At 37.6% G+C, this 13,037-nt stretch overlaps 1 protein-coding gene across 1 annotated transcript in view; it reads right to left on the bottom strand.

The window, feature by feature from the left end:
- CRB1 (crumbs cell polarity complex component 1) overlaps positions 1 to 13,037 on the bottom strand; it is a 71,910-nt gene that overhangs the window by 38,113 nt on the left and 20,760 nt on the right. The gene's annotated exons all lie outside the window — the stretch shown is intronic.

The raw sequence follows: 13,037 nt of genomic DNA, 5'->3' as shown, positions 1-13,037 counted from the left end.
CTTAATTCCTATCCATTATATAGTATGCTGATGAGCTGGAGAATGATCTGCTGGTCTTTCCCTCTTTTTCATGTTCATTCAAACAGTATAGGAATTACAGACTAGTATTCCTGGTCCCATATGAAACATCTTGGAGCAACAATCTTCAAGTGAGAGTCACGGGACTTGCAAGTGGTATATGGTATGGTGGGTCAGACTGAAAAGTGGGTGAACATGCCTGTAGATGTATGTACAGCCAGCTGGCTGTCTGAAGAGCAAAATTCCCAGTGTGAGCAGGGAGATGCACAGTGTGTTAATAAGAAATCCAAAGTACTTAAACCTACTGATGGCCTGGCTAAGATGTAATGGGATGTACCCCACCCACACTGAGTGGGCAGGAGCCACATTTCAGGGTTAGGCAAGTATTGCAGTTGCTAACAAACGACCCACGGATCTCAGGTCTTCCAAATATAAGACAGCAGTCACTTCTGCTCTGTCAGCCATGCTCTTGCTTTGAGGAGAGTTCAATTGGGATGTGAGGATCTGAGAAAAGCTGTTAGAGGAGCTGGAACTTGTATGTCCAAGCAGAATATTCCTGGTACCATGTATCTGCAGTGGAACTTTTTAACCTCTCCTTTATATATAATATAAAGTAAGAAAAGATGAAAGGAATATTTTTTTCAAGTGTCTCAGGGTTTGATCGGTGATGAGAGCACTTCTGTAGAAGACTGGCAATAGAGACTCATATTTCTTCTTCCATATAATGTTTGGCTTCTGGTATATCTGGTAAAAGGAGAGCTCCTCATCTTAACTACTCTGTAATTTGATAGATTTGACCTAAGTAGGTCTGCTGGATCACATTTCACAAAGAAATACAAATCTGTTCCTCTTGTAAAACTAATCTGTTTACCTCTCTGCACTGTTGTTCATCAGTAAAGTGGTAATTACAGTAACTTCTCCCTTGAGCAATCAAGTGGCTGATATGCATGCAATGGATCAGGGAAAATCTGTTCCTTATCTCTCTTTGAAGCAGTCAAAATATCCAAATACTTTTTTGATAACTCATGCTAAGGGCAGCTCTTAGTATTTCCACTTCCCTTCCTAAAATAGTTATTTTAGAGAAAAAAGAAATACTTTGCAGTTAGTTTTAAAACTAGTATCATCAGCATAAAGTAAATAGATAAAATTTCATCCATCCCAACAGCAAAACTGGTGCCTGTAAAGCAGATAATGAGAAATGCTGAGACTCAGAGTTGCAGCTAGGTGTACCAGGCACCACACCTAGCTTTATGTACAAATTCACATCAAGCTTTGTCTTTACAGCAAAATACAGCCATTTTTCATGGAAAATTAGAGCAGCATTCAGCCACAATGAATCGCTTCTTATAGCAGTGGATAAGTGTAGTTACTTGGGCTAATTCCTTGCCTGTCCACTTTACTCAATCACAGTTGTAACTAGACCCATCTTGGAGAGTGGTAAGTTACAGGAGACAGAAGGGAACTGAGAATTGGGTGAGATTTGTTTAAAAGATTAGCCAGAGTGGAGTGGTCAGAGCATGTACATAAAAGCATGATCAGCTCACTTACCAGTCTTCAATTAGAAGACTTCCCACTTGAAGCTTCATATTATCAAACACAGCTAGTGCTATCTCCCTGGTCTGGCAGTGAGGTTTTACAGCAGCAGTCTCTCTCTGTTTGCCAGCCAGGCTCATCTTTATTCCAATGTGAGATGTCTATGTATACCTTAATGTGTAGTGGCATCTGGCAGAAATATGAGTCATTGGCTCTGACTTCCTCAAAGTGAAGTGCACTTCCCAAACCGTTCTGACTGGGGGCCAGAACAATGTCTGCTTTGTCCAGTTTGTGGCAATTTCAGTGTTAGCGACTTGTCCTGCTTTTGCTATTCTACTATATGAAAAGTGAAGTTACTGTGAGCAGTTTCCTGTTTTGGTCAGTGTTTTAGTACATCTCCTGCCTGATATTGCTCCCTTCTCTGCTTTGACATCGAGGACAATGTGTCCTCAGGTCTTTTATATGACTCAGTCTTAATATGATGGCTGTAAAAATGCAGGTTTCTTTAGGTTTTTGTGTCAGAGATAAAAAGTAGTCCAACCCACAAGCAGTCGGATCAGGGTTGTACTTAGCCTTGTCATAGAGCTTCGGAGTGGACAGACTGTGCTTAAGGATTTATAGACTGAGATGCCCTATTAAACCTTTCATAAAAAAATCAGCATAGCGAATTGCTGGGTCCTTAGCTGTTGCATTTTCAGTAATGTTTGATGACTCTCTGTGTATCAGTTTATTATCCCATGGCACCTGCCATACATCCCCTTTGCTTTGTAACTTGTGATCTGGGTCACACTTTGCAATAGTTACTTGCCTCTGGAAAGGATGATGCAGATGCATAAACTGAATCCAACTTTACAATAATGTTTTAGTGTCTGTATTTTTCTCTACTTCATCAGATTAGATATAAAATGAATGAATTTATTTCATTAGAGTGCTAAATTCTTTTGGAAATAATATATATTTCTATTTTTAATTTTAGATAACAAATTTGACCAAAAAAAAAATCAATGTCCAACAAAGAAATAAAATGGGCTTTATGAGGAGGTACACTTATTATTAGTGTATCCCTTGCCTATGCAAAATCAATATTATGAATGAATAATTAAATGCAAAGTGACTCACAGAACCACTTAAATGCATGTAATTTCAGAAGCATTTCAGTGCTTATTTTTTAAGAAGCATTTCAGTGCTTATTTTTTAAGTAATGATACTAAAACTATGTTGCAAAGTAGTTTTTTTATCAGGTTGTGTATATATATACACAAATGTATACACACATATATATAGGCTTACTATTTCATAATAATATTAGCACAAACACAAATATAGGTCACACCAAAAGACAAATAATAAGTGATTTTTTTCATATCAAAAATAAATAGATCAGCTGTTCTTTCAAGCAGGGTTGATATTGCTTGTTATCTGGCAATTGCTGTATGAGCAAAGACCACTGTCACTCAAGATAAAAGCACTCTAGATAAAAGGATTAGTCAATATTTATAGAACTGTATAAGCAGTTCAAATAGCTCAGGTTGGAAAAGTTAGCATGTAAAAAAAGTATTCTCAAAAGATGTAAGACATACCAAAAGTAAATGCAAGTAAATGTTTCTTTTCAGTGGTTACATGCATTAGCTCAGCTAAGCATATTTGTGTTTTTAAAGCAAAAAGTAAAGTAAAATCATTCAGCATTTTCTCTTCTAAATATATTACACACTGACCTAAAACTTTAGATAATGGGAATATTTTTGTCATATTTTTATAGATGGTTTCTTTTCCAGCCTGTGAAGTTTTATTCAAAACAGAGATGAAACAGTTCCTTTGACTCAGTTTTACAATATCACTCATGTGTCTCCTTTTTTCATTTACACATTATTACTATATGGTACCTATTTTCTAACTGTTAACCTCTTAATTAAACTCTCTGTTTCAAATTTAGCAGCAAAGGTTTCCTGCAGAAGCAAGATGACAAAAGCAATTATTCAAGAATAAGTCTGCTGAACACCACTAATTTTCATTTTGATTAAACAATTATAAAAATATTATCCAAATTACACTTTTAATACACACCTTTGGTTAGAAATCTTTTGCCTTTCCAGCTCCCTGACACTAAATAAATATCAAGCAAATACAGACATGCAACCTGGATAGATCCTACACATTCAATACAGTCTAAGTGCACTTACAATTTCACAAAAAATTCACAGAAAGTAAATATTTACCTGTAAACATTGTCATTAAAATGATGTAAACTTGTATCCTAGTGGCATCCATCTTTTTCCAAAGGAAAATTTCCGGAAGAAAAAGATTGTTTAGCACTTAAGGAGTCCACAGAGTAAGTTTCTGTAAAATTCACAACAGTTCTTAGTATAAAGGCTTCCTTTCCAGGATTAGCTTGCTCCACTTCTGTACTTGCTGATGTGGTCTGATGGTGTATTTTGCCCAAGCCAGATCAACAAGGCTTAAAGTAAGTCTCATTAAACTGCTTACACAATAGATATGTATCCTATTTAAATTCTTTTTCAGTATGTCCTCCAAGTGTGCTCACACCAAACTTTGCATCTCCTAGAAAGGCATATTTTTAGGATACATTTGAAACTGATTTGTCACTTTTTGTTGTTCTACAAGGTGTTGTTTTTTAAGACCTTTTTTCTTTCAAGGGGTTTGTTAATCCAGATCAACTCTGGTCACTGTCATTCAGAGAAACTGTACATCTCAATAAGCAGATTGAAAAGACCTAAAATTTGATCCTGTTTCTTTATTTTATAAAATATTTTTGTTCCATTTGCTCTCTTTACCTACCGGAAGTCTATGTCTCTAGATTTTTTTAGTGTGCTAAAGACAGGAAAAAAATAATTTACCAAAGCATTTTTTTTTCTTCAGATCTTGAGCAAGACATTTTAATTTGGACCAAATTTAATTAGAGGAAAATAAAGTTCTGGAGATTTAACTACTTATTTCTGTGAAAAATTTAGCAGCAGACATTATTTTTGGCACATGTGTTTATCAATTTCTTCTTTTCCCTTATCTCGTTTATTCATTAATTAGGAAGTTCCTCACCTTGTGTCAAATGTGTTCTTAGGTTGACCAGAAGACTCATACACAGAATACAATTTTGGATTCCTTTAATCTACAGTTCACAATTGCTTTAATGGAGATGCTCAGAAAATTGCTGCTTCTTCCAGCCTGGGACATAGGCATTTTTCCTATAATACTTTCAAATGCCATGGGATAAGGATGTCATCCAGACTCTTTGGAAGGTAAGTAAGGAATCTTTTAACAAAGTTCATACTGATAAGTTAATGTGTATGCACTTGATTAGTAGTGCTTATCAGATGTCTTGTGCTACAGCTTGACGTTTAATATGCATTTTATTTTGAATATAAGAAGAAAAATTTGGAGGCTCTCAGTAATTGTCAGTCCTTTTGCAATATGACCTTGATAATATGACTGAGGTAAGATTATGAACATACAAACAGTCAACAGGTGGGGATAGACATATGTTATTACAGCTTGGTGACAACGTGGGGCTGATGGCACTCTGAGACAGAGGAACTTCCTAGCAGGGAATTTAGCAAATGCCTGAAGCCGTGTCAGAACCACTGGTGGGTATTTTGAACAAACCTGTCAGGAACAGCCACTCTAATTACAGTAAGGGTTTGATGTATTCTTTAATGACATTTTCATTTACAAACCAAGGAGAAAAATCTATATGAAACCACCATAAAGTGGGTAAAAAACGTGTGTAATCCTGCCCAGAAAATAATTGTCAGAGGTTCCCTGTCAAAATGGAAGGCTCCATTGATTATAGTTTGGGATTGTCGAGGGTTTGCTCTGGTTGGTGTTTTCATGAAAGATGTGGATGTTGACATAGAAAGCTTGCTCATTGAGTTATCTGATAAAACAGGGTTAAGAGAAACTTTTGATTGTGTTAAGGACAAAATGACCTTTGTAGCTGAACATAAGAAATTGGAGAAATGGCCTGAAAAATATTGTATTCAATTTTGGAAGGGCTCACTCAGTTTCTGTAGTCTCAGGCCAGAATAACCAGCAATCAGGTGGAACAATAGTTTCAATCTACAAAGCCTCAGTCACACCGTGGTAGGAACACTGAGTTCATTTTTAGTTCTGCACTGCAAGGACAATTTGGATCAATTGGGAAGAGTTCAGGAATTATCACAAATCTTGAAAATATGGCTTCTGAGGAGAGGTTAAAAAAGTAGGGCTGTTCAGTCGAAGCACAAGCAGAGGAAATGGGACACGGTAACAGTTTTTCAGGGTAAAAAAGAGAGCACACTGTTCCCTGAGACCACAGTAAACAAATGAAAAAGTCACAGGTTTGGCCCTGCACAAAGAACATCCAGGTCACACTTTAGGATTTCTAATGGCAATGAGACAAAAAAGCCTTCACATAAGATGCCTGCTGGGAGCCATAAGGTCTATTTTGGATCCTTAAAAATTGGTTAGAGGCAAAAGTGCAATGAGACATGAGCCAGCAGATCCTATCTTAGGCACATAGATAGTCCAAATGATACCTGCATGTCAGTCCCTTCCAATTCTATTTTTTCCATGTTTCTATGCCTTCTTTGAATAAAATAATTCCCAGCAACTAAGCTGTAGATATGTCAAACTCTACTTCCACATATAGGTATCTATGCACATAAAGGTATCAAATGCAAGCAGGAGCAAACCTTGGAGAAACTCAGATTGTAGCATGCCCTTCAGAATATACTTTATGGAGGACAAAGAGTTTGCAATAATGCTCCCTCCACCTATATTTTACAGTTTTGGAAATATCTGTTACAAAATCCTACCCCAGGTGCAAACAACTCTTTTCAAGGGTCTCATAAATGCTGAGGCCAGGGGAAAGATCTGGCAGAGCACATATTCTTCAGGGCCCCAGGTCTTAGCAGACAGTCACAAAAATTCTAACTTTGCCACATCTGTGCAGATAATTGCAAAGAGATAATTACTCTTTGCTGGAAGGAGGAAGTGCATGCTCACGAGTGAGTAAGCGCAAGGAAATAAATTGACCATCTCTGTGTCATCATAATTAAAACCCATCCTTCTGGGCATAAATCAGTCACCATGGAGGTCAGGAAGGAGGTTTTACTCTTGTGTGTATCAGTGAGGGGTATTTAAATGGATTTTTTTTTCTCCTATTTTTATTCAGTAAAGAACTGGCTTACATTCAATACTGAACTTAATGTGACCAGTGATCTGATCTTGTATGGCAATTTCTGTTGCTGTCTTAGCAGAAAAGGCCTGTGTAAAATGAAGGACAGAATACAGGGCAGAGCTGGAGCACATGGAAAATGGGATACTTTTAAAAAGTGGGATAATAAGCATTTGTTAACATAGGGCTAATTGGCACATGATACTTTTCGCACAGAACTCTAATTCTGTGAAGCTGTAAGACCTTGCTAGTTATCCCTATCGCAGACAAATTCACTATTCTGCTATTTTTCCTCTTGCCATTTCAAATGTATGTATAAAGTTAATACTGGCTAGGAAAAAAAATTAAAATAGAAATAAAGTTGAGTGGCTTGGCTTAATCATTAAATATGTCATTCTAGTTGAGGTATATGGAATTCATAACGTGCTACATTCAGAATGGCATGCTGTAATTCAATCTTTTTAAATGTTGCTGGCCTGAAGCTTCATAGACTAGGTTGAATTTTCAGTAAAAATGGATTTTTTTAAAGTAGTAAAAAACCCCAGTCCCTTAATCTCTTCAATCATTAAAGATTTTCTGAGAGCAAAAGTACTTGGAAATGTTTTTCCACTTGTTTCACATGTTTTGTCACACCTAAAATAGTTTTCATTTGAGGGGGGAAAAAAAAAGAAGAAGAAAATCATGTACATGCTGTAGGTGATTAGTTGTTTAGTGAGATCTGGTGTGTTTATTTTATTTTATAAATATTGGAAACAGCCGGCTGAGTTCAGCTTGGCTTCAGCTCCGGAGTGGACGAGCCAGCCCCTTCCAGAGCCTGCTCCGTAGGCAAAGCTGCACGAGAGGTCAGGCACACACAGCCTGGCAATGGGGAGGGGCCGTGTCCTAGAAGGGCAGCACAGCAAAACTGCTGCTTGTAGCCTACACCTTCATCCCATATTTCAATTTACACTGCCAGCCATGTGGATCCAATTGTAGGATTAGGGTCTGAATCTGGAGTAAAGGAAAACCTCGTTGAAGAAATATGTCCCTGCATGGCGCTCATTTTCCTTTCATTTCCCTGCTCCTGGAGTCAGCTTTATGTACAGGTAAAATGCTGTTGCATTTGACTGATGGAGGTAGGGAAGAAAATTAAATGGTGGCAGCCCAGTTTTCCCAGGCAGTATCCGTCTTGAGTGGGTTTTCTGGCTGCACAAACGTGTTGTAGCTCTGGCCATCTTGTTGATATGAGACAGGAAGGGTAGAGGAGAGGAAGGAGAGCATAGTTACAGGGTGTGACAGGTTAAAGTGGAAAAGGATGATCTATGAAGGATACCATTAAGAAAGAAAAGAGTAGGTAAGATTTTGGAGACTAAACAGATGAAAAAGTAGAGGAAGATGTGAATGGGGAAAAGGAAATAAAAACATAGAAATCAATGGTACTCCCAAAGTACCAAAGGCATTTCAGACAGCATTCTTGTTAGACACATGGGCATTTATGGGTACTAAGAGGAGAGAGAGTGTATGGTTATGGCCATTAATCTATATAGGACATGTGAGGGATGCTAAGAAACACTGCACCTCATAGATAAGGTCTACACAGAGATCTGAGAGTGGAAAATGTACACCACTGCAGCAATTCCAAAGACAAAAGATTGGATAAAAATTAGAAAAAAAAGTCATAGATTTTTTTTTTTTAAAATTAAATAGTCATGTGCACTGGAGTAGAGAAGTCAATTCACAAAACAGAGAATTAAGACAGAATCATAGAAAAACTTAGGTTTAAAAGGACCTTCAAAGGTTATCATCTGGTCCAATGCTCCAGTCAAAGGGTCAGGACATCATCCAGAGAAGAAATTGTAATAGCAAGTTTAAGAGAACTTGTTATTTTATACCTGATTATGGACCAGATATTTAAAAGTCAAAGAAAGATATTTGGTGTTCTGCTTTCCGGTGTGTGTGTGTGTGTGTGTGTGTGTGCACGCGCTCTTTAAGTTGTAAAAAGAGTATATGTAATTCAGGAATTTTTCATGTTTTACCTTTTAGAAAGCTGTGGCAAGACTGTCAAATTCAAAGCATTAATGATCTGATTTGCATTTTTTGTAGATTTATGAGCTTGTACATACAGATGATGTGTGTGCATTTGAACTGAAGTATATCCAGAGGGATCTTAAAACAACTAATACCTTTGAGTTGCTTAATTAGATCATACAAGGTCATGTTTCATTGACTTGAAAATCTGTTTGGAGCATATGATTCACTTTGGAATTAGAAAACAAATTAATTTTCCATTCTAAAAACACTTAAGGGCTTTAAAAGAGTGGCTGTTGCTGATGAACACTTCCATTGAGAAATGTACACTGTGTCTAGTCTCCCCTAAAAGGGATTTTCTACCTTGTCTCTTGTTGCCTGTTTTCTATTTGTTTTAACTGAGTTAGGCAAGCACAGCCACTGTGCTGTCTAGTGTGAAACGGCTTCTGCCCTGGAAATGGTGCTTTGAAAAATTTCAGTCATTTGCAAGATTTTCTCATTTTGCTATAAGTAATGTGAATCTCCACAACACGCAAAAGTGACTGTATTTACATAACTTCATTGTCAGTCCTTATTGAAACAAACTGAAAAAGTCAGTAGGCCAGAAAATCATAGTTTTAATAGGGCCTATAGAGCTTAATTGAGAATGGAGACCTGACAATAGAAAAATATAAAACGTGAATGTGTGAATGCACATAATGTGTTTATGCTCTGTGTATTTTGAGCTGTGCATAGCATAACTGTATAAAAAGCATGGATATGATCTGTATCTATGCTATGTATAATGACACTTCTCTATTCCTACAGTATATATTTCTACATAATTTATTATCACTTAAATACAGGAAAAAACAAGCCTTTTGCAGTGAACTATGAACTCTTTTTTTTTTTTTCTTTTTAAGGCAATTACTCTACATGGTGTGTGTTTTCTTCTCTATGTAAATAGCTGTGACTTGCTGTAGAGCAGATGTAGATGCAGAAGACCCTGGACTTTGGACTGGGATCTTTCATTCCAGTTCCGTATGAATGGTAATGGCCAGAGATCATACCTGTTTTCACTTCAGCAGCAGGGTTCATTTCACTCAGTCCCTTCAGTGTTAGTCCTTTTGTAGTTTGAAAACTCATCTCAGTGGTGGCTTTGTTTATTCAGGGTTTCATATGCTTAACTCATCTTGAAGCTGGGAAGCTTGAGACACAAACTAACTTCATTTTTGCTAGGTCACCCAGCAGTCCCAGTGGAAATGGCACACCATGGACTTCAGCTAAGACTGTGTGTGCTTTCCATGGTCTGCTGCCTGTCTTTTGGGGGATTTCCTAGATGATAGTATAGGAATGTGATTTAGCTAGATTCAATCTAGTTTTTCTATATCTTTATGTGTTACAGTTAACTTCTGTACCTGTGCAGACGTATACACAGTACAGCGTTTAAATAATTTTCTTTATTTGGTATGATAGGTAGTGATTTACCATAATGTTTTGGCCTCACAAACAGGCCTAATAACAGATTCTGAACCCTCTTTGCTAAGACAAAATAGTGCCCACAGGACAAAGACTACAGCCATAATTGTATTGATCATTATGATTCTCTGTATTAGTGTCATGTTGTTAGCACAGCCAGACTCGAAGAGTTACAGCAGTGGGAGATCAATCTGAGTCAGATCTACCAAATCTACTTCTAGCAGTTAATTATCAGCATAAATTAGCTGTTCATTCTAGGGGTTTTTCTTCTCTCCAAGACTGCGTACTGAAAGTGCAAAGTTCATTGTCAGCCGGGGAAGGAGTGTGCCTTCCTTAATCTGGTTCTCCTTACCCAATCAGCAGAAGTCCTTTTTCTTAGTTAATTCAAATATTTTTAAAGGGATCAGCACCCGAGTCATCAGTAAAAGGTTAGCTTAACTTCTTTAAAATTCTCCTTGTACCTGAAAAAATTAGTCCAGGTACTAAACAGAAGCAGGTTTATTTCAAACAGTGCAAATGAGCAGATGTAAAAATACTAGACTTTATCAATTGTTCCTCCTATTAGCAAAGAATGAATAATTAAGAGCTAGATGCTACAGGGAACAATTAATGTAAGAACTTTTATGGAGTATATCACATAAAATTAGTTTTGGTGGTCACTTTATCAGCTTATTTTTATTACTCAAAACCCAGACATACTCTTTATGTCCTTGAGAAGACCTTAGACCTGGGACTCATCAAGGATAATTAATTGCCATCAGACTGTAAAACTCCTGAATCCAATCCAACAAAAGCAATAAAGTGATTCTTTTTTAATGTATTATCAATTAAAATGGGAATTGTATATATGTGTATACAAAATTAGGAAGAGTTCCTTATGCACCAGAGAGTTTGCACTGCCATTCAGAGGGACTGAGAGGCTGGAGAAACAGGCAGTCTTCAGGAACCTCATGAAATTCTGCAAAGGGATTCACCAAGTCCTGCACTTGGGCACAATTAAGTCCATTCACCAGTGCATGGTGGGGTCCAGCTGTCTGGAAAGCAGCTTTGCCATGCTCTGAACAGGCTGGGCATGAGGCAGCAGTGTGCCCTGACAGCAAGGAGGGCCAGCAGCCTCCTGGGCTGTGTTAGGAATTATGTTGCCAGCAAGCTGAGGGAGGTGACTCCTCACCTCTGCTCAGCACCAGTGAGACCACACCAAGTCCGAGTCTGGGCCACCCCGGTACAAGAAGGAAGCAGACACACTGGAGCAGGTCCAGAAAAAGGTTGTGAAGGTGATTTAAGAGATTGGAAAATCTGTCATGGGGAATTTGGGTTGTTCAGAACTTGAAATGAAAGCCAATTTTAAAGGCAGGAGATAGCCTTCAAGAAAAAGAGATATATAAACTTCTTCCCAATTCACCTGTTCCTTCACCTTGAAGAACTATGTATTGCCTGACCTTGCAAATGTGATTGCTCTCATGGATGGAATTCTTCTTAAGACATGTCACATAAGTGTGAGAGTCTCAGTTATATAGATGTCCTGCTTTTAAATTTAAAATGCTGAATGTTGTTAAATAATTCTTTTTAACAGCTACAGATGGGAAATATGACACATAATTGTATCGTAAAAGTTAAGAATATTTGGGTTCTTTACTCCATCCCCTCCTGTATATAGGCTTGGCAGCATTAATTCAGGAAGGTTTAGAAGATTATGTGTATATGACAGCCCGGAGGATTTCCATCATTGCGATTTTCCTTCCAACTCTTTTTTTTGAGGAGCATAATGACCTATGACAACTAAGCTTTATTCTCTGTGGAGTCTGACATTGCTTCTGTTTAATGGATCAGACAGTTTGTGATACATCAGTACTAGACACTTTCTTCCCCACGTCAACCTAGGGTACCTCTCCAATATTTCCCATCTGTGCTGACCTGTGTGATCAAGAGGTCATGTCCTGAAGTCAAACCCAGAATCGAAACACTCACTTCTACCACGGGCCAGACTATTAATGTAACCCATTTAATTTACATCAAGTTGGAACCTGACATTCAATTTCTCTCTCCAGAAGCAATTATTTTTAAAGGAACATGCCAACAATATTGCTTGGCTTAGAATAGCAAAAGTTCAAAAGGGTAAAAAACATTTCACACCATAAATAAAGAATTGATTATACTTGAAAACAAAGTTTGTAATTACTACTGACATTTCTGAGCCTAGATGAGGTGCCTTTTATGCTTTAAAAACTGATGTCACTTATGCCACCAGCATTATGGGAACCTTATGTAAGGGTCTGAAATAGTCCTGTGCTGGTATTTCAGGTACAAAGAGGAAAATATGAACATTTTGCATGATGTTTGGGTCAAATATCTACTTTTTGCCAAGAGACAGTGCAAAATTCATTGTGGGTGCCTCCTTTCACCCCAATAGCTCTGTCAGCAGGACCACTGACATAATAAGTAAATTTCTTAATTTGTTATTCTTCTTGTGTGAAAACTAAGGCTCCAAGGTGCTAACAAATCTTAACTAGAAATAGCCTGTCTGGGTCATCAAATTACTCTTTTTTACTTAAAACAGTGTCATTTTTTTCCATAGCTTTTACAACCCTGGGTGGACTTTGCATGACTGGCCGCAGACCAATATCCCTGAATTCCATGTGGAAGATCCTGCTAATCAAATTGTGTGGTGCAAAAGCTAAAAATTGACTCTAAGAATTTGGATTAGCAAACAGTGTTCATCACGAAGTCTTTGAGAAATAGCGTCTTCCAGATCAGGCTCTAATGACAGTGTTGAAATATCAGCTAAAGCTAGAATTTGCTAATGTCTAGCAGATGCTAGACACGGACAGTATTTTGTGCTCCCTCTACTGGC

The sequence above is a fragment of the Manacus vitellinus genome, unplaced genomic scaffold (assembly GCF_001715985.3).
Source record: "Manacus vitellinus isolate BGI_N305 unplaced genomic scaffold, ASM171598v3 scaffold_44_pilon, whole genome shotgun sequence".
Taxonomy (NCBI): domain Eukaryota; kingdom Metazoa; phylum Chordata; class Aves; order Passeriformes; family Pipridae; genus Manacus; species Manacus vitellinus.
This window is presented reverse-complemented; position numbering and strand designations above follow the sequence as displayed.